Below are 20,994 nucleotides of genomic sequence, written 5' to 3'. Positions count from 1 at the left end.
TATTGTAAGGAAATTTATAGGATGTTTATTCACTGTTTTACAGCCGCTCAACTCAAGATGAGTGCGTATCAGTTAAATACGCACATTCAAGCAGGTGTAAAATCCACCACATTGAGCTGATGCACCAAATCAAACCAAGCCAAGTCAAGACAATATGTGTATGGAAAAGGAGAGAATGACTGGCAAAGTTAACGATGGAGGCATCAAGCCTTCATTGCCTTCACTGGAAAAGGTTTAAAAAAAATCATTGATTTGATCATTTGATTGTACCCTTTCCCATTTAAGATAAAAGCCGATATTAGCGGTTTTCAGTCCAGTGTAAAAGAGGCTTTAGTGTCATGGTCCCAAAGGTCACATCTTAAAGCTACAATAAATCTGTGTCTAATGCTTTGGAAACACTTTATCTATTGTTTAATGTTTTATGTCAATACTCACAATGTTTAAACTCACTTTTGCCAAAGTTAGACTGTATGTTTGTGTATATAACATTTCTCTTTCAGTTTTGTTTTCCATCGGTTAAAATCAGGAGGTTTGGAGCAGAACAGGGACAAGAGGGACATTTGAGAGGTGGAAAGGGACTATTCAAGTGGCTGCAGTTGATGCGAAGCATCAATCTTTTATATGCTTTGAGGCCACTTCAAATCAATTTCACCCCAGCCGCTTCCAGGCTAATCATGTGGCAGAGGGCAGGCAATGTGCCAAGTCCGTCTGGATAGAGGAACCCAGACAGACCGACAGACATGACGGCAAACAGACACCCAGTCACACAGACAGATAAGCAGATAGACAGACAAACATCCCAAACCTGCACTGGGCCAGATATGGAAGAGGTTGATCTGAAATGACAGGCAGTCAACCATTCCTGCCTCAACAATATTTGCACTCTGTTTTGGTTTACAAATTTATTCCACTATGTATGCTGTGTATTCTGAATATTGGAAAACTTCTGTTCCAAGGCTGAGGAAGAAGTACTCATAAACATATCTGCTGAATAGTTTTAAATATCTGGCACAATACACGGGTCTATTATATCACCATTAAAAAACAAACAAATAAAATTGCACACAGTTACCTTTGCGAATACATAAAATTGTTGAAAAGCTTGTTATAAATGCAAAACATTTACACACACAGGTGGAATGGTTCATTATGGGTAATCCCAATAGCTCGTAGCTCATAACGAGTGCATGCATATGCAGGGGTGAGTCACAAGGCTGTGGAGCCCACCGTGATTTGACACTGGCCATGCTGTGCTGTTGAGTTAGTGGTGCATATGTACACAGAGCACGCTGGCTTTGTTTATTCTATTGACTTATTTGTTCTGTCCATCGACTGTGTTGCCTGTAGCCAAGGCTTGCTTTTCTCCCTTTAAATCACCACCTCCTAATTATCTGTCACATTTTCTGCTATCCCATGCCAAAGACACACAATGGCCGATAATGACCCCGTAGACAGCATCTATCAGGCACTCCGCCATTGATTCCTCACCCTCTTTTTCTCGCTGTTTCCTCTCCTCCTGCTCGCTTGGTCTCCGTCCTCCTTTCTTATTCAGCCATTCCCCTCCTCTCCTCTCGCTTTGTTACTCTGTCACCCTGCGTCGGCCTCTACCGCACCACCAACCTAACGCTATGTGCTTGAAGCAGAAATGCATCATCCTAATGTATTGTTTTATGGAAATGCCGCTCATCTTTCTTTCCTTTGTTCTCGATCGATAGAAATATGTCAACACCTTTTTTTTTTAAAAGTGGTTAAGAATTGTGCAAACACACACAAATACATATTAGGACTGCGTGTGTGTGCGGCGGTATAAGTTGGAGTCAGAAGTTGCCACATTAAAGTCTGGAAAAGTGCCTCAAGTAGAAGCTGTTTAACTGCTGTCACTGGCTGACTGAACAGACAGCAGGGAGTCAAAGTGGGTGACGGGCCAATGTTTGGCCAGAATGGACTCCTTTATGACAGTAATGTAGTTGGAGTGTTAGCTGCCTGAGGGCTGGAGAGAAACTCGTTCCCCTCCCACAGTTTCAGCTGGCATCTGTCCCCCTTGTATGCCTCACCCACAGCCACCACCCTTCACCACCACCCCACCGCTCCCCCCCCTGCCCGCGCTCTCCCGCCCCCAAAAGCTTCACCCTGCCGAGAGCGCGGGAGCTCAGGTCATTACAGCAAACTGTCACGGCTAACTGTCACACGGCCCAGGATGCTAGCGTCACTGTCCTCGTGTCCTGACGAGCCAGGCTTGTTCCCGGTCCAAACATAGCATCCATCTTCTCACCCGCCCCTCTGACACAGCGAGCACCAGTCTGAGAGAAGTCTACTTATTTACCAGGTGGTGCATGGGAACAGCAAAAGGCCAAAAAGAGCACAGACCTCGTGTTCTCTACAGGCTAAAAGTGTTTTCTGTGACTTTGCAACCTGAAAAATGAAATAAAGCTAATTATATGAACATATTTTCTCAGATACATCTGCTCAGAGGTTACGTTACTTTCTTGCGGTCCATCCTGTTGATGGAAAAGGTTTTAAAAGTTTGTCGTGATATTTTTAATATTTTGATAAACAGAATAAATATAGATGATGCATTTACAGTATAAGCGCATGGAGAGAAAAGTTGCACACAGGCACACTGACCACCCGCTCACTTTTCATGTCAGTACTGGTCTGACTGTCTGCTGTCAACACAAAATGCTGCAGCTGATAAGCACAGTTTTAACCATTTTCTTGTCCTTGATTATTTGCTAAAGATTTCTCTATTTCTGCAGCTTAAGGTGAAACACAGCAACACAACCACTCGTAACGGTAGAGGGCCCTTAGTTTTTTAATTTGTTAAAATGACCGACAGCCTCCAGATTTCTTAGTCATTTTTTAAAAGATTCTGTCAGAAAACATTTGGTTCCCAAGCAAAGTGAAATATAGTGACATACGTGTGTTTTATGTAGGGGAACTAAACAAACAAGGATTTGCCGATGCTATCATCCTAACCTCTGTTTCAGTAAAATTCAAGTTGAATCCTTTTTTTTTAGTTGTTTCCTCAGTTATTGTTAATGACTTACAATAATTGTGGGGTTGGAGAATATGACACTTTTTCAGCTTCTGAAGGGGGAATACCACAAAAGATTTGGGAGCCACTGGGTTAACAGGACCTCTGCCTCTGCCAATTTCTGGCCATACAGATAGTTTGGCTTTTATTTTTTCCTGGTTTTTGAGTTATCTGATGTTTGTGTTTTTGCTTCCACTCCAGTACAGCACAGTATTTTTCTGCAATCAGTTAACTAATTACAGTGGATAACACACAATCCCATACAACAGTTTTCATAGGGACTATTTCTTAGGTAGAAAGTAGTTCCAAGTAGTTTTGCAGTTTTGGCTCCAAAGCGAACATTGATTCTCTAATTTTGCTAATCAACATGATTTTTAGCTCATTACATATTTCAGAATTATGACACAATGAGGCATTGCTTGTAAAACAGGGTCAAGAATTGACTTAAATTCATCTGTCATTTGTGTTGACAGTACTTTTTTTGCACACCACTACCCTCTTAAATTCTAAATAAATCTATCTGGATTCCTGTTATCTGATGGAATTTGACCCTGAACATGTGTAAGTTCACTCTGTCAGATAACATATTATACATTTATTTGTCTGTGGATAACTTTTTGGTAAATTAAAGGTATAGAGTATATTTATATATTTATTCATACATAGAATATATATGAAACATATAATTTTTATTTTTTTTTTAACAATCCTTTATGCTCATTTTCATATTTTGCCACCTTCTTCAAATGTACAAATCAAGTTTGTGGAAAAGAAAAATGTTACCACATTTAAAAGAAATTAAATGATTGATTGATAAAATGATTTTTATAGTAATTATAATTATTTTCACATATATGGCAGTGAGACCCCAAACAATGCGGAATTGAAGTTGAAGATTAAGTGAATTGTTGGGCATTCCTTGCTTACTGTCTTTCTTTTTGAATTCTTCAAAAACTTTCTCTTTGCATTCAAAACTCCTCCTGAGCAGAAACCTCCCTCCCACGCTTATCTGTTTGGGCGAATTTGAGTCATTGTCGGCTGTTGATCGGAAACAGGAAAAAAAGAACACTGTGGGGAAGTAATGCCTGACAGCCCGAAACAGGAAGAGAGAAGTGTTGTTTTATTACTAGAGGGGTAATAACAGCGCAGATAGCATCTATCAGCGGGGTGCTGAGGAGAGGCAGAAGATAAACTGTGGAGCACCTGAGCACAGATGATGCTTGACACTTCACAGGAAAAAAGGCTAGGACCGCTGACAGAGTTAGTGACGTGCCCCCCATCACATCAGCGGCAGATGCACCGAGGGGGGACCAGAAAATATCAAACACACTAAACTGAACAATAACTGTGTGCGTGTGTGTGTGTGTGTGTGTGTGTCTGTCTGTCTGTCTGTACAGTATGCATGTGTTTACAAGGCCTGATATAAAGCCTGCAGCACTGAAACACTGCTGCTCACAAATGTGAAATGCTTTTGACAAGAATAGAGCGTTTTCTGAATTTTACAGAGAGTGACCAGGGTTTGTGTGTAACTTAAAAAGAAAGTGTGTGTGTGTGTGTGTGTGTGTGTGCGTGCGTGCGCACTCTTAGATATAAAGGTGCTAACTAGAACCTTAAAGGGTCCCCATATGAGAACCCAAACCTTTTATAAAGGTTTCACTTGGATATCCAGAGCCCAACATAAAGGGTTCGTCTGTGACAGGTTCCACAGAGAAACCTTCTATGGTGTAATGGTGTCACCCAGAACCCTGTTGGTTTCTCCTGAGAACCCTTTTATATTCCAGTGGTTTTATTTAGAACCCACTCAGCAGATTCTACCAAGAACCATTTTATATTTCAAGAGTTTATTTAGAGCCAGGTTTTCCTTGGGAACCAGGGTGGGTGTGTCATGTTCTACAGGTGCACTGTGCCGCTCCCTCTGTTGATGACATCCTTGATTACAATGACTCCACTCAAAGCTGGTGGAAATACAGGCGGGTTCCCGAAATCAAACCAAAGTTCCAAGAATCTTGCATGGAAACATGTGCTCAACAATACAATCTTTGAAGAACGCTTTCTTTCTAAAAATGGTTCTTTGGATGAAACTAGTCTTAAAAAGAACCATTGTTGAACTTTCCCTTCAAAGAAGCATTCTTCCCAAGCAAATTGTTCTGAGTGGTACCTCAGCCATTCATCAAAAACCCTATTTGGATCCCTTATTTCTAAGAGTGTGTATCTGCACAGTATGCATGTGTTTATAAGGCCTGATATAAAGCCTGCAGCACTGAAACACTGCTGCTCACAAATGTGAAATGCTTTTGACAATAATAGAGCGTTTTCTGAATTTTACAGAGAGTATGTGGCCAGGGTTTGTGTGTGACTTATATACAGAATGTGCACTGTTCTGTGTGTGTGTGTGTGTGTGTGTGTGTGTGTGTGTGTGTGTGTGTGTGTGTGTGTGTGTGTGTGTGTGTGTGTGTGTGTGTGCACCTAGTCAGCTCCCTGGGGCCCTCTCTCTGGGTGAGTCAGTCTAGTTGCTGTAATCACTCTGCTCACTACCCTCCACTCCAAACCTGATTTGGCCAGATTGTTTCGTTTTCTTTTTCCCGGCTCCTGCCTCCAACCCATCTTTCCACCCGCCTCCTTCTTCCTCTGTCTTCTTTCTCTCTACCCCCCCTTCAGCCTCCCTCGCTCTGCATTCCTCCTGCCTCTCTTTCCACCATCTTTTTCTCCCTCTCCTCGCCTCTCCCCTCCTCTTTCCCTTCCCCTTCGTGGTAATGGCAGCTGATTGATGGAGTTTGTTTAGCTTTAATTACACTGCAGGTGAGCGGCCAGGCCTGTTCACGCCAGTGAAGCAGAAAACTCAACTTGGTTAGGTTAGAGATTGGATTTCCCAAAGTGAAAACACTGTACAGGGGAAAGGTCTTCAGTCTATTGTATTTTATTACTGTTTTGTTGTTTCTTGTTCTCCCCCGACTGTTTGCTTCTTCATCTTATGAGCCCATTATTAGACATATATCCTGTACAGTTCCTGCTTAACTAAACACCAAAGATTTCCAGGCTAAGATTATTGTTTCTTCGAACTTCTTGTTCTGCTCAGTATTTAATTGTTTTAGCATCATTTTGCCTCACATAGGTTAAGTAAAATGAGGAAGACTAAGATGGAAAATAAAGGCTGGAAAGTCATGGGGTTGAGGTTCTTTGGAGAACCCTTTGCTCCTGTAAAACCCTTTTTTGAAAAGCCTAAAAGACTTAGCATTCCATTAAGAACCCTTTCATCCAAAGAACCCTTTTTGGAAAAAAGAGTTCTTTATTGATTAATTAAGGGTTCTTTGTATTATTTTAAATTAATTTTGAAAATGGCTCCTGTTTTTTTTTAAAAGGTGTTTAGTCATTCATTCATTTTCTGTAACCGCTTATTTCCAAAGGGTCGCGGGGGGCTGGAGCCTGTCCCAGCTGACATTGGGTGAGAGGTGAGGTACACCTGAAGTCGCCAATTTAGAGTCACCAATTAACCTAACATGCATATCTTTGGACTGTGAGAGGAAGCAGGAGAACCTGGAGAGAACCCATGCAGACACGAGGAGAACATGCAAACTCCACACAGCTGCGGGATTTGAACTCCGGACCGTGTTGCTGTGAGGTAGCAGTGCTAACCACTGCACCACCGTGCCATTGTTTATATTTGCAATTTTTTGATACTGCTCCAATCCCAAGTACGATCCTTCTACCTTTATATCACCTTCTTACAATTTTATAATTCTTTCATATAAATAAAAATAAGCATTAAAACAACAAACTACTGCATGTATAATTTTATTTAGCTCAATGAAATACAAACTGTTTTTAAGCAGAAAAACGTATAAACTGTGTATTCCACAATAAGGCGAGTGGAGTGGTTCTGTTTATGACATTTAGGCGACACAGTGGTACAGTGGCCTATTTTAGCATAAAATTGTGCCTACATTTACTTTCATAAACCAGAGACACTAACACACAAAGCAGTTGTTGTGGATTTAGCTGCTGGAGACACAAACACAAACCTCCACAAAATCACATAAGCTCCTTTCACTTATGCTGAGTTTACTCTCCTGTACTCGGATATGAATTTTTCATCCGCCACACGTTTAAATGCTCATTAAATTAAAATTCTTGAAACGATTAAGGCAGAGTGTACGCTGGGTTAAATGAAAGGGCAAAACTTACAAATGATATCATGCGCAAATGATGCATCACTTTAGTTCAGACAATATTGAAGTCGTGGGAGCATTATTGATCAACAGCTCGTTCACGCTTGATTGGTTAATATCACATCAGCTGATTGGCTTTAGGAGGACCAGAAACATCCAGTTACATTGAAGATAATATAAAGCAGTCTTCCTCCTCATGATTTGTTAAAGAATTTTTGGCTCACACCATGGCTTCATTCATCTGTGTGCCATGAATTGTATATGTTCACTGTGCCCTGTGGGATTTAGTGCTCCTGGCAGAATCCCCTGCATGCTGCTTGGATCCTTTATGGAGCTCCCTCGAGAGCAGAAGCCTTTCCACCAAGTGTAACTATATAGCCATTTGCAATAAATAGTGTCTAACTCTTTGACAGTAAGTGTCCAGCCGAACTGCGCGTCAAACGTATGAGGGCTTTCCCTTTCAGGTAATTAAACCCAGATATTCATCATTCAGCAGCAGAAATAATATGTGCGTATCTAATTTTAAAGTCTCCCTCCTCTCAAAAATATGCTTTTCTTCTTGTTCTTACAGTTGGATGTTTGAACCTCACTGTGCAGAATGATGTATATGTGCAGAAATTTACACTTGAACGATGATTTCACATTCATTTGCTGAAAGTAGAAAGTTTCTCTGTGCTCACTGACAATCAGATTTTAAGGGGCAGGCCTAGAGCATGATATGTGACATCACAACTATTTTGGAAGTTGATCCTGGTCCAATTTCAAATTACACAATTGTGATGTAGAAACTCGAAGCCATCAGTGCACCAACACTGAGAACGGACTTCACAGAGAAGTAGGAGACATTGTGTGTCCAACAGGAAAACTTTGGAAATGAACAAAATTTGCAAACTGGAATTTTTAATGAGGTGGAAGGAGTAAATGCCTTTTTAATGTGAGAAATGTCCATTCATCCATTTTCTGTAACTGGTCACAGCTGGAGTCTATCCCAGCTGACACTGGGCGAGAGGCGGGGTTCACCCTGGACAAGTCGCCAGTTCATTGCAGGGCTGACACATAGAGACAGACAACCACTCACATTCACACCTACAGGTAATTTAGAATCACCAATCAACCTAGCATGCATGTCTTTGGACTGTGGGAGGAAGCCGGAGAACCCAGAGAGAACCCACACAGACAGAACATGCAGAGTCCACACAGAAAAGCCCTGCCCCTGCCAGCTGGGGGATTCGCACTCAGGACCTCCTTGCTGTGAGACAGGAGTGCTAACCACTGCACCACCGTGCCGCCCCAATGTGAGAAATATGAAAATTATAGTTTTTATGTGGAAAATACACCAGACGTTGTTCTAAACAGGCTATTTGTGTATATCTCTTAATATACATTTCAAGGGGATCTTTAAGGACGTGCTTCAAAGTTATTCATTACTCAAACAATATTGTTGCCTTAAAGTTCCCATGAAATAACAAGCAGAGTGCTTATTGGTTCCTTCCTTCCTGACAAAGTTAAAAAGTTGTGCTTTTGCACAGTGAGCCTCCAGCAACTCTGCGGTCAGCTTCAATCAACGAGTGTTTGTTCTTTTTGTGCTCTACTGCGTCATAAGTGAGAAAGTGTTTCATTGGACACAAATTTAGAAACGCCTTCAAGTGCAGGATGAGTACTTAAAAATCAACTTTGACTTCATGGGAAGTTTAAAGTTTCACCATGGTCTGGCAAAGTAGGTACAACTGAAGTAACTAATCTAACAGCAAAAGCCACCCTGAATCTAGACACTTTCTTTCCTGAAAAACCCTGTTTTTAAGGAAACATCTGGGACGCTGATTGTTACCTTCTCTCCCAGCCATGCTCCCACCTCACAGGACACAGAACACTTACAAAACAATTTCCTGCCCTCTGCCTTTCAATGCTGCAAAGTATGTCAGGACCATGGACAGAGCCAGCGGCTGACAGTCTGAGGGAGAAGATTATTCTGGCAACGTAGAGCCTCGCAGCCACAGCTTGTTAGCATTATTTGCATTCCTCATTTAAAACGGCTGTGAGCAGCTAACCTCCAGCTACAACTGATAGCACCTTGGGGAAGGAAAGGACACGTTCACAAACCTTCTCCCATAATGTGACAATTGTATAGTTAGAAATTCAACACATCAGGGCACTTCTGCAACCACTAACACTTACCAGCCTTCCACACCACTAATTATTGTTTGCCATAATGGACCGATGTGTAGTTGACGTTCACACTGCATGAGCAGTGAATGGCTTGATTTACTTGTAGCTGATAATTACTAAAGTAATTATCATTCTATATGCATTGCTGTGTTGCATTTAGAGTGTTCACATTATCGAGCAAATCCTAAAGTAATCACCCGTTACCACGCTCAGTCTCATTGTTTAACTGAAAAGACAGAATCCACAGTTAAACATGATGAGAGGACAGACAAAAAATACAAAGACGGAGAGAGAAAAGGAAAGAGAGTGAGACTTTGCGGACCTGTGTGAGGAGAATATATGATATTTTAGGAGGAAAATTCTGAGCCGTACCTGAATCGAATAGGGGGCATCTTCAGCAGGGATTCACATCCCCTATGATCCCACATGCCCTCTTGCTCCCTCACCTTATGTATCCTACAAAATAAATCTCTCTCCTCTAAACTCAGGGTTATGGTGCTACACAGCTATCTAGCATCCAAAGGACTGCATTAAATAGTTAGCTTTTTATTAATACTCAGTAGTCTCATCAGTGAATAAACCTTGGATAATAGCTGTGGCCTTTTTTTATTTATGAACATATAAACTTTCTGAAGGTGGAATTGAAAAGAAAAACCCTTGGAAGCATCGGTCTATTGGATGATCTCAAATCTTTGAAAACCTGATGAATAGCAAATGCTTGGATCTATAACAAAGAATCTTGCCAGCATGAATAGGGCTATTATAAATCCAGTCTGACCCTTGCCATTGCTGAAATTTTGTTTACAAGAGCAGAGTGCCTTAACTTACACAATTTGATAAGATTATATTTTGAAAAGATTTAGATGTGAGTTAAGACTGTTTCATAAATATAAATGCTGAAATTCATGTGGAAAAACCACAAAGAATTATAGAACCACAGACTGGGCAGAAGCTTGCATGCAGGGTTGCAACATTAAAGGGACAGTTCACCAGTTTTAAAGCTGAGGTAGTCAGTTTATTTTTGGTGTCATTGGGAAAAACTTCCACAATAATCTTTTGGCGTAATATAATTCAAGTGATCTGAGAGGAAATTAGACTTCTGCTGCTCCTCTTGGCTCTGTTTTTAGGCTTTAGAAAATCCATCCTGTGACGGGAGACTTTGGCCAATCACAGGTATTATGGTCGGAACACTACTGCGTTTGCCCACCAGAGCCTCCAAAATCAACAAAACATTAAAGGTCCATGCAGTAGCTTTAACTAGGTGTCAAATCAGTGCTGAAGGTAAATGTAGTCAGCTGAAGCGATACATTTCCTACTATATTTCCTACTATATTGACTGAGAACACTGAGTTCTCCATGCCAGCAGTACCTGCATGTACCAGGATGCATTGCATGTAAGCTTCTAAGCTTCACACCTACTGTGCCTTGTATCAGTGCTCTAGACTATAGCTATTACTTTGTTGGCCAAAACATAGTGTTAGGTGACAAAAAATACTTGTCTAGCACACCCCCCGGCTGTTCAGAGGTGGGGACTAGAAATCCAAGCTGAAATAGCCTATAGTTCTATAGTTCTTCCTTAACACAAGCGACATCACCGTGACATCACTGGATACAGGAAGAACAACAGATTTTGAAGCAGGAGAATTCACTTTCCTCTGTCAATATAACCTACAGTAAGGAATTTATTGCTACAACTGACTAAATTTACCATTGACACTGACTAGGCATCCACATAAAAAAATGGAGAGTTGTCCCCTTAATATTGACTGAAAATACAACCTTCCTAGGCAGAAAATATCACTTTGTGACTTAGATCATGCTTATTACCTGTGTAAATACAACATCACAGTATGTACCACTGCTGGAATTAATTCTGTTACTTTGATGACAAAAGTTTACTTTGTTTGGAATTTTAAAATTGTGGAAAATGTGGAAAGTGATTTTTGCACTTCTCTTAAGTTGTTCTGCACAAAAGAAAACAGTTCTTACTGATGTATTTATATTATAAGTGATGAACAACAGAAAGAAGAAAAATAAGAGGAGAGAGGATCCATATCTGCTTGTGGGATTAGAAGAGGGACATTATGTTGTTAAATGGCATGGATCGAGAGCCAAATTCACCAGTATTCCCCCTCTTCTTCCTGTACTAGTCATTAACTTATCCCGACTCACCTCTCTCCTCTTCTTCTCTTCCTGACAGTCCAATCCCCGAGAGGTGGTCCTCTCTCTCAGTTCCACCTTATTCTCTCTATTCCATCCTGTCTCTCCTCTCTCTCTATCTGTCCCTTCTCTCTTTTCTTCTATCTGCCTCCTTCATCTCCAGCGAGGGTCAGCAAAATGGACCATTACGGAAATCCAAGCGACCTGGGATTCTTCCTCGTCCTGCTGTGGACATGTGCACATCTGTACTGCACGAGCCTGAATGATCCAGCGCTCTGTGTATGTTCTACACTGTACAGTGTCCTATACACACTTCCTGTGGAGGTGCCTGCATGCTGAAACACACAAAGAGCAAACATATTGTGGTTGAAGTACATTTTAGCTTGAACAAACAGAATGAGTTCTTGAACATTTTGTTTTCAACTTAGTGGAATATATTTTATGAGATATGTCATTTTTCCAAATGATTTTGTACATTTGCCACACTGCGATACCCATCAATATCTTTCATATTCTTATTGAAAGATGATACCTGCCTCTTACAAACTACGTCTTTTCATCATTTTGCTCATCTTTTCTGTTGGTAATAATGATGCTGTACTCAAAAAGTAAAAAAAAAAACAACAACAAAACACACACACTTTTAAAGCGTTAAAACAAACCCCCAGGTTAGCGAAATTCATTTTAAACAGAAAACAACTGTCTGTTGTCAGCATCGTTCACAGTTTACAGATCAGGCCCAGTGCTAGGATGAAGTGACTGGGAGGGGTTGTTAAAAATTGCGAGTTTTTTATAAAATAAAATTCATTGGTTTTAATATGCAATAATAATAATAGCCTGCAGGCTAGATAGCAATGTAAGGGTACTTTAGAATAACTTTAGAGTACATTTATTAATCGTAACAAGCACTAGCAGATCATTAAATATTTTTTTAACTTATTACCGATTGTCTGTCAAAATCAGCATGTAGGAACAGCTGTTTATGGATTGCTGCTCTCTATCGCTCATTGACAGTCCCTGAACTTCCCGACAGCCTATGCACAAAAAACTGCACTGTCCATGGTTCTGAAACAACAGCGACACTGTCTTTTGTTCTGAAATAAAGGCTGAGTGACAGCTGAGTCACATTTATCTCGGTACATAATTGTGTTGCTTTTGCTACTTTCCTATATAAAGCTTAAACAGAGAGGCCAAAAAAATACAGCTGTGGGCCCAACTGATACTTGCTGTAGTTGTTTGTGTATACAGATTTCTTGTGCAGTAAAGGACTTTTAGTGATATTTTTGGTGGATTCACTTTCAGTTATCAAAAAAGTTAAAGTTTAAATGTTAGTATTTCATAACAGCATAATTAAATAGTTACATTTCTCATTAATTTATATTCATCAGCAGCACAATTCAGTGAACTATAAAAAACTCAAACCCCCCCACCTATGACAACATGAAAACAAGACATCATGGTCTAAAAAGCAGCTAGCCTAATAGTTTAGTTAATAGAAGTTTGGCAGACATTAACTGACTGTCAACAGCTAGCTAACATTAGCCCCAGTGACTGTACATAGCACTCCAAAAGTCCAGTCCTCATAGTTAATGTTTTGGGGTTCAGACACTGTCCAACTTTGAACAAATCCAGCTCATATTTTAATGCTGGTGTGCTAGTGGCAAAATTTAGCATGCCAGCAAAAGAGCACACAGCAAAAATAGGACAACTCTGGAGTTCAACCTGTTCTATTCCAAACTTTTTGTCCTTAGCTGGTGAGTCACATTTCTCTTCTTTTGGTAGAAGCATTAACTTCCTCCCCTCAATTCCAGCCTCAGTGCCAAGCTAACAGGTTCTGGACCAATGACATCCTCTGATATCAACCATCCATCACACCCCTGGTAAGACCGCAAAAGAAACTAAATTCAGTATCATGTAATCATCGTTATCCTTCACATTACTGTTACTGCTACTGCATCCCATACCTGTTTTGTATAATAGCATGTACTGTAATGTTTTTCTGTTGGCTTGGTTTGTATTAGATTCAACTGAGCCTTGATGGTTAGACTATCTGTTAAAGTGGGGGTGTCATGGTGGGAACGACTTCATGATTTCCTGCACCTTGGGTGGTTTTTCAAACAGCTTTTCTCACGGCACACAAGGCCCGGGATCAGAACTTTGGTTTTTTTTATAGAGCCTAATAGTGGATTGTGAGTTGTTAAACCTCGTCAGGTCTCTTGCTCCCTTCGGTACTTAGATATGTACTCCACTACCATTACCCAAACCCCAGAGCAACCAGGGAGAGCTCGCCTTCTGATTGCTGTCATCAGCACTGAACGATCATTGACTTCTCCCTTGTTGGACTCGAGCAGCAGCCATATCTTGATATACTCATAACTTTCTATTAAGTTTGTGAAGGCTGACTGTGCTGTGTTCCACTTACTTATTATCAGCCCTTCGCCTGCATTCATTATTCTCCTCTCAGATCTGATGATAGTGGACATGTTTGGGCATAGCATCTTCCAGGCTCCACCCTTATTGTTTACACCTTTCCAACTCAATTAGAAAGGATGTGAAAGAGAATAAGATGAGTAAGTGATTTCACACCGTCCTGGCTTATGGCAACGATAAATATATCAGCTCAGATGTGGTAAACATCACGTACATACAGTACACTTTACTTAATATTAATATTCAGTTGTGACCCGGGGTTAGCCATAAAGGGAACACCGATGCCACCTTCGTATCATATCATTCATTCTCTCACCGTTTTCTGGAATAAATGGAGGATATGATCAATGCAGCTGAGAAGCCCATAGTTAGAATTAATGAGCACTGCCCGGCTCCTGCAATTTGTCTGCTGTGCTATTGAGTTGTCTTATTTCAATGTCTAATTTGTTATTGCTCCAAACGTCTCTTTCCCTGGGGCGATTTGAAGCGTCTCGTTGTGTGCCATCGCCAGTTGGCCGATAAACACCTCTATGAATGTCTTGGGCATTTTGTGGAAATGCCGTGCGTGGTGTGATTTTTCATCTAAATGCTTTAACAGTAAGATGATTCTCTTCCCCGGTCTTTGACTGATGGATTATTCTTCATTATTCATGAAACACAGTCTGTAACAACACAGAATGTGAGCATAAATATCAATGATGGGGGTGATATACAATGGAGGCCATGGTGTTAAGTGTGCAAATCAATAAATGTAATGTTCAGGTGCACTTGGGGTTTGTGGTCAAGGAATGTTATCTAAAAAATTCAAAAATCATCAGTCAATGATTCTGAATGCATAAAAGCATTTTTGTGCAGATATTGTGCCCTTTTCTGCTTTAGAACAGAACCATATAGGAAAAACAACCCTGTCTCATGGAAACTACCTCTGTATATTACAAAACTGTTTTCATAATTACATTGTGATGATGATGTCATTCCTGTCTGGTTTATGTGAAGAGACACATTCCTTTGAGTGGATGTAACTGTACAGTTGTACAATGTCACAAAGAGGTGGTTGGGCTGGACGGCGGGCGTCAAAAGTGCAGGATTGTGATTCCAGGGTTTGCATCCAGACCCCTGTAGTATTTTCTTAACCTAACTTATAAGCTTTTACAAATAGTAGATGTTTGTAATGGTTAAATCGAGCAATATGCAATATTGAGCAATAATAATGGAGTTCTGAACTTCAACTTTGAAAAGGAGGAACAACCTATTTAATATACCGTCTATGGCTCCAACTCCCTATTTAGACTGCTGTACTCTTTTTTTTTTTTTTTTTTTTTTTAAATACTATGGTGTTCTATATTTCACCTTTAAATATTAATAAAAAATCATGTGTCTTATGACTTTTGAACAATGCCGTAAACACTGCAACTATATAATGTATTTCAAGACTGGCAGAAAGCAAATTAAACTCTAGGGCCTGGTGCTGATACCATTATTAATTAATAAAAAAATCCAGTTTTGTTACTTTGGTAGATATTCTTAAGACAGAATATAATATATACAATATATACACAACCCATTTTTTGCAATGGTCACTCAAAAGTGGTGAACACTTGAGACATATATAATAGTGACAGCATATTTTACAGTTTAACCATAAACTTTATAGTCTAAAACGATATAAGGACACTGAAGCAGAAAATTTCTTACTGCTATTCTTTCACTTTTTTAATTTTTCTAAATAGAAATGAATAACAAAACACAAACAGGGCAAAATACATGTATATATTCAATCTGAATTAAGAAAAAGGATGAAATATACACAGTAAAGCTAACAAACTGTAAAAACTGTAAAAAAAAAACAAAAAAAAACTGGCCAATATCATGCTGATAATATCAGTCAACCAATATATCAGTTGGGTTGTATTAAAAAAGTTGTCAGTGAACATTTTACTTATACATTCAGTATCAATATTTTGCAACTTGACATGTAGGTTAATTAACATTTTCTTATTATGTCAGTAGAAGATGTAATTCCACATAGTGTCTAATAGACAAGGCTGCAAAAACACCTTGTAAAATATAGCTGTGGCTGGTAACTATATATTTAAGACAAAACTAGTCCAATATACAGTCCAACAACAACAGTCCAATATATTATGTTTTAATCGTCAACAATAAATGATCAAATCATACTCATCTGAAAAATAAGATCTGCAAGTTGCACATCTTAACATTAAACAGCTGTGACAGTCCCAACACTGCCATGGAGCTGGATATTGCTCTTCTGGATAGAGGCATTATTGGTAAATGTATCATCATTATACCATCTCAGTCAACATCTTTGGTAATTTTATAAGCAGGTAGGTATCACAAAACCCAAGCCTAACTAAATCCAAGACAGCAGTATTCCCCATAAATCATCCAGGGCAGAAATCTTTGCAAGGCAAACAAAGTGAAGGGATGAGAGGAACGTGATACTTGAGCAAAACTGAAACACAGACTCCTCTGGTGTGGAGCTGCGAGCGTTTATCAAACTTTGATAAAAGACATACAAACCCTGGCTGTTTGTAGTTTCCATTAAGGGCCTGACATCAGGAAAGTGAAATGAGTCTGTTTATTTATCTAAAATGGACGCAAGGAACCCAGAATTTATACTGTACCTCACCGAAACAGGTACCATGGACTTGAGGGCGTAGCAATAAAATGGAGAGCAGACATTCATACAGACAAATGAACAGAGGTGGACTCCACTGCATGCAGCAGTAATCACAGAGGGGCTCTTCACCCACACAACCCGGCACACTGAAATACACATAAACAAAGCCCTTTTTGATCTTCAGAGGAGCAAAAGTATTGATTGGAGCTCTATGTGGTCAGTTCGGTTCTGCAATTCAGAAATAAAATGCAGCGTGGTAGGCCGCGGAAGGAGGCAGCTGAGGCAAAAAGAACCTCAGGCTAGTATGTCTGTGTCGAAGGCATCACGGGCTGAAGCATCAACAGGTGGCCACCATGCTTCGGGGTAAAGACTCACCTGGTGGGTGCTACGCTACAACCCCCACCAAGACAAATGAAGTGTTTGATCTCCAGCAAGAGGATGAGGGGAATTCAGAGGCTCAGCGCAAACACACAAATGCAGTACAGCAAGTCGAAAGTTGAGATTTTATCATTTAAGGGCAGACCGCTCACTGGCTGATCTACAGTAAACACTTTTTTTGGAATAGTTTTTGTACAACTGAGTAGTTAAATGCCAAAAGTAACTTAGTCCAACCTCAGGATCCTCAAAAAGAACAGGTTGTACAATGTGTCCCCTTACTCAACCCTGTCATCTCCGAATTACGTTCATACTCAACTAACTTGTATTGCCAAATACAATATTTTTGTGGGGGGGGAATGGCACATGGGAGAAGTTAGCCACCCCTTCTAGCAGATATATTTCTGTCAGGAAGTCTACAATGCATAGCTAACGGTCTATTTGAACCCAAACCATGATCTTTTCCAAAAACCTAGGAAAAGACGGATACCCATATCCAAAAAACCTTTACAGGTGCTGGATTAAAAAAGCAAACTGAAGGCAAGAATCAGACAAAAAGATCTGCATGTTGTCATGATATCTCCAAGCAATTTTAATTAAGCAATATTTTGATCTAACAGAGATCTTTGTCAGGCATTGTCAGATTTGACAATGTGAGTTTTGACAATGGACAGGTTTGACAATGCCTCATGAAGATCTCTTTTAGATCGAAATGTTGCTTAATTGAAATGGCTGGGTGTTATTACACTATGCAGTGTGTGTATCTTTTGTCTGATACTTTTCTTAAATCTAACCAAACTACCAAAGAAAATACTACCAAAATATTAACAACAACCTGAAAATAGAAACTCGGTTAATTCTAAAAGTAATAAGTCAACAATAAGATTTTTATTGGAGTCTCCTGGGTAGAAGTCCTATGCTGAAAGTCTGTGTCAAGTCTAAACACATTGTACTTCTTACAACATAGTTTCTGCAACTTAAATTGTTCTTCCTCTTGTACTAATTTGCAAATTGATGTAAAAGTGTAACCCTAACCCATCAGTTGAATAAGGACAGGTCTACAAGAGCAGCCACTTTGAATGAGAGCCTCGTTGTTTTATAATTCTATTGGTTTAAACTGTCAGTACTTCATAAATTAATGTTTCAGATAACTAATATGCTGCCAGAATAGTTTGAATAAAACTTAAACTGAGAAAAAAATGCATCTTGTATCCTCTTATTCAGTTATTGTTTGCTAACTTGGTTGTCAACTATCTGTTAAGGAAAATGTGCATACAGTACTGTAGATGTTATGTTAACGGTAAAAAAAAAAGTTTGGGAGGAAAATTTGCATAAATTGTCAGATTTAACCCCCCATCCTCAATCCTAAACCGTTTCAGACACTATTAGACAATCTGACAAGTATTTTATCTGAAGCACACTGAGGCTTTAACCCCGTTGTTTCCGATTGTCACCCCTGAGCAGTGTTTTCAATTGAGACACAGCATGATGGAAGACGTACATAAACAGCTGAGTAAAATTTGTCCTCTTATTGCCTAGAGCTGAGGCTATGAAAAGATAATTGGTGCTGTTAATGTTGTTTGCAAAATCCTCCCATAATTCAATCCCATCACCTTTGATATCTCTTTTAACACATATTTATGATCAATTGGGGATAACAACATTTGTATTTATTATTATTCTGTGGTGCATAAAGGGCCAAAAAATGGCTTTAATTCCAATTGCAGTAAGTAATTTTCATTAAATGTCAATTTGTTATTAATTCAGAGCAACGCTGAAATCAAATAGTGTTCATTAATCACTGTGCCGTCCGGCGGGCTGCTAATTAAAATGTTGGGGGCGAGCTCGTTATTCACTGGCAGACCTGATTGTTAATGTCGACTCATTGTCCTCCTCCACCATGCTATCATTTATTTTCTTTGGTTTTCTTGTAAACTCTTGTTAATTATTAAATTGCTTTTTTGGACCCCTTGTGACACTTTTCAGATAGTCATCAAAGTGCTGCCACTGAGAGGAAGTTGTCCTCTGGTGTGAGACAGTGCAGTGACTGCAAAAAAAACTATATCAGGTGTATTTATTTGCTGGTCCTGCAAATACTGCTGCCGTGTTTAACCTGTACAAGGAGTTCTTTTAAAATCTTTTATCTTCAAACTCAAATCTTGTGTGTCATAAGACACTATAAAGATGAGGCAAGTGTGAAATAACTGAAGAGATGCACATTAAATGGGGAAAGCCATAATGAGCTATTTAAGGAGAATTGTTAAACTGTTATACCCTATTTACTGTAAAATCATTATGTTTTGTATATTTTACAAATCTGCACTGCTCACTGGCATCAAGCTTCAGTTTGCATTTATTCTGTGTATTAAAGGTAGCTTTGCATTTTAGGGCAGCTTCACATCAGTCTGGTTAAATCGGGTTTAACTGAACCCTGGAGCGTTTGCTTTCAAAATTTATTCAAAATTACCTCAACTTGTCTTCTTCTGGACCCTTTGCCACCATCATTTGGAAAATAAAAACAATGTATCATCCTCACGTTTGTTCAATTCAGGAAATGGACGTTCAGTTGTGAACCTGCCCTCAGTGAATAATTAGTGATTCTCTATAATATAATGGCATCTTTGCAGACTTAAAATGCAAATGCATCACATGATAAAACGACCTTGGAGGGACACTAGCTTTTAATAATCAGAAAAGAAGTAAGAAATGTTGCACACTTGCCACAATCTTTGTGTGCAGCACACATGCTGAATTTCTCAAAGATAAAATATGGCTACAGGGTTTTTATAGCGTGTAGTTCAACATGATTGAATAATTAGCGTTAGGTGTTCAAACAGAGTGCTGCTCCCACAGCAATGTGCACAGCGGACCAAGGTCGGTGTCTTCGACTCGCACACCTCAACCAGGGATATAACCTGTTTTCATACCCCTCAATTATGCATGTTATCCACCAGCAGCCATATGTCTCTGTCAATACCTTTTCCTAGCATTCAGTGGCGGTCTGTGTGGGATTTGTGTGCGTTAAATAATGCAGTACTGAAAGGTCAGGAGGGAGACGAGGAGAGGGTCAATGCTTTGGCGAGTTGCACATGGGGGGGATGTTGGAGCTGAGGCTCCGAGAAGCAGCCGTTAATTTCCAGGTCAGTTCCAATAATGAAATGCATACGGTAAATGTCAAACAGGACCCGTCGACGAGTAATCCACCTCAGCTGGGAAATAATGAATGGCTTTCTTTAAGACCCCGACTAACTCCTACGAATGGAGAAATCAGCATGCAGTTGAATTATTTTTAGGCACAACCTGCCTTTCCTGTGTCATACCTTTCAGTTTGTGTTTAACACAGCCAAACTATATATAAAGTAGAGCAGAAAACTGATTTCTACAAAGAAATGCCACATCTAAAGAGAATGAATTTAGATTTGTTTAGGAATGTAGGTTATTTCAAAATGTTGACATGTAACTGTTCTTACAGCCATGGCCAAAGTAAAGTTCATTTATATTCCAATACAGTTACTCAATCACAAGGCAACATGAATTCCTGGTTACAGTGGGTCTAAAAAGGCCCAAAAGGTTTTTCATATAACAAATAATTTGCAGTTTTCAGTAGAGAATAGAGATTTGATTGAGGGTTGTGAGAGACAGATGTGACAAAACAGAGCTTTACCTTGAAGACTAGGTGAAGTATGTTTGTTAAAACAGTCCTTGTATTCAACCATCCTTCCTTAAAGATGATGCTGGGAAATTTCTTATATTTGCCAGCCTCCATTAAACTACACCGGAGAAACAGGAAACTTTAAAGACCCAGTGTGTAAGATTTACAGGGATGTATCGTTGTAGAAAATTTAATAATAATGACAAGTATGTTTCCATTAGTGTATAATCACTTGAAAATGAGAATCATTGTGTTGTTGTTACCTTAGAATGAGCTGTTCATATTTACAACAGGCCCAGGTCCTCATCCATGGAAGCTTCCATGCTTTAGTGCCATGTTTGTACAGCACCGCCATTAATTCTCCCAC

This window comes from Lutjanus erythropterus, chromosome 2, assembly GCF_056507025.1.
Source record: "Lutjanus erythropterus isolate fLutEry1 chromosome 2, fLutEry1.hap2, whole genome shotgun sequence".
NCBI lineage: Eukaryota > Metazoa > Chordata > Actinopteri > Lutjaniformes > Lutjanidae > Lutjanus > Lutjanus erythropterus.
The sequence above is the reverse complement of the archived record's forward strand: the minus strand, read 5'-3'. Positions refer to the sequence as shown.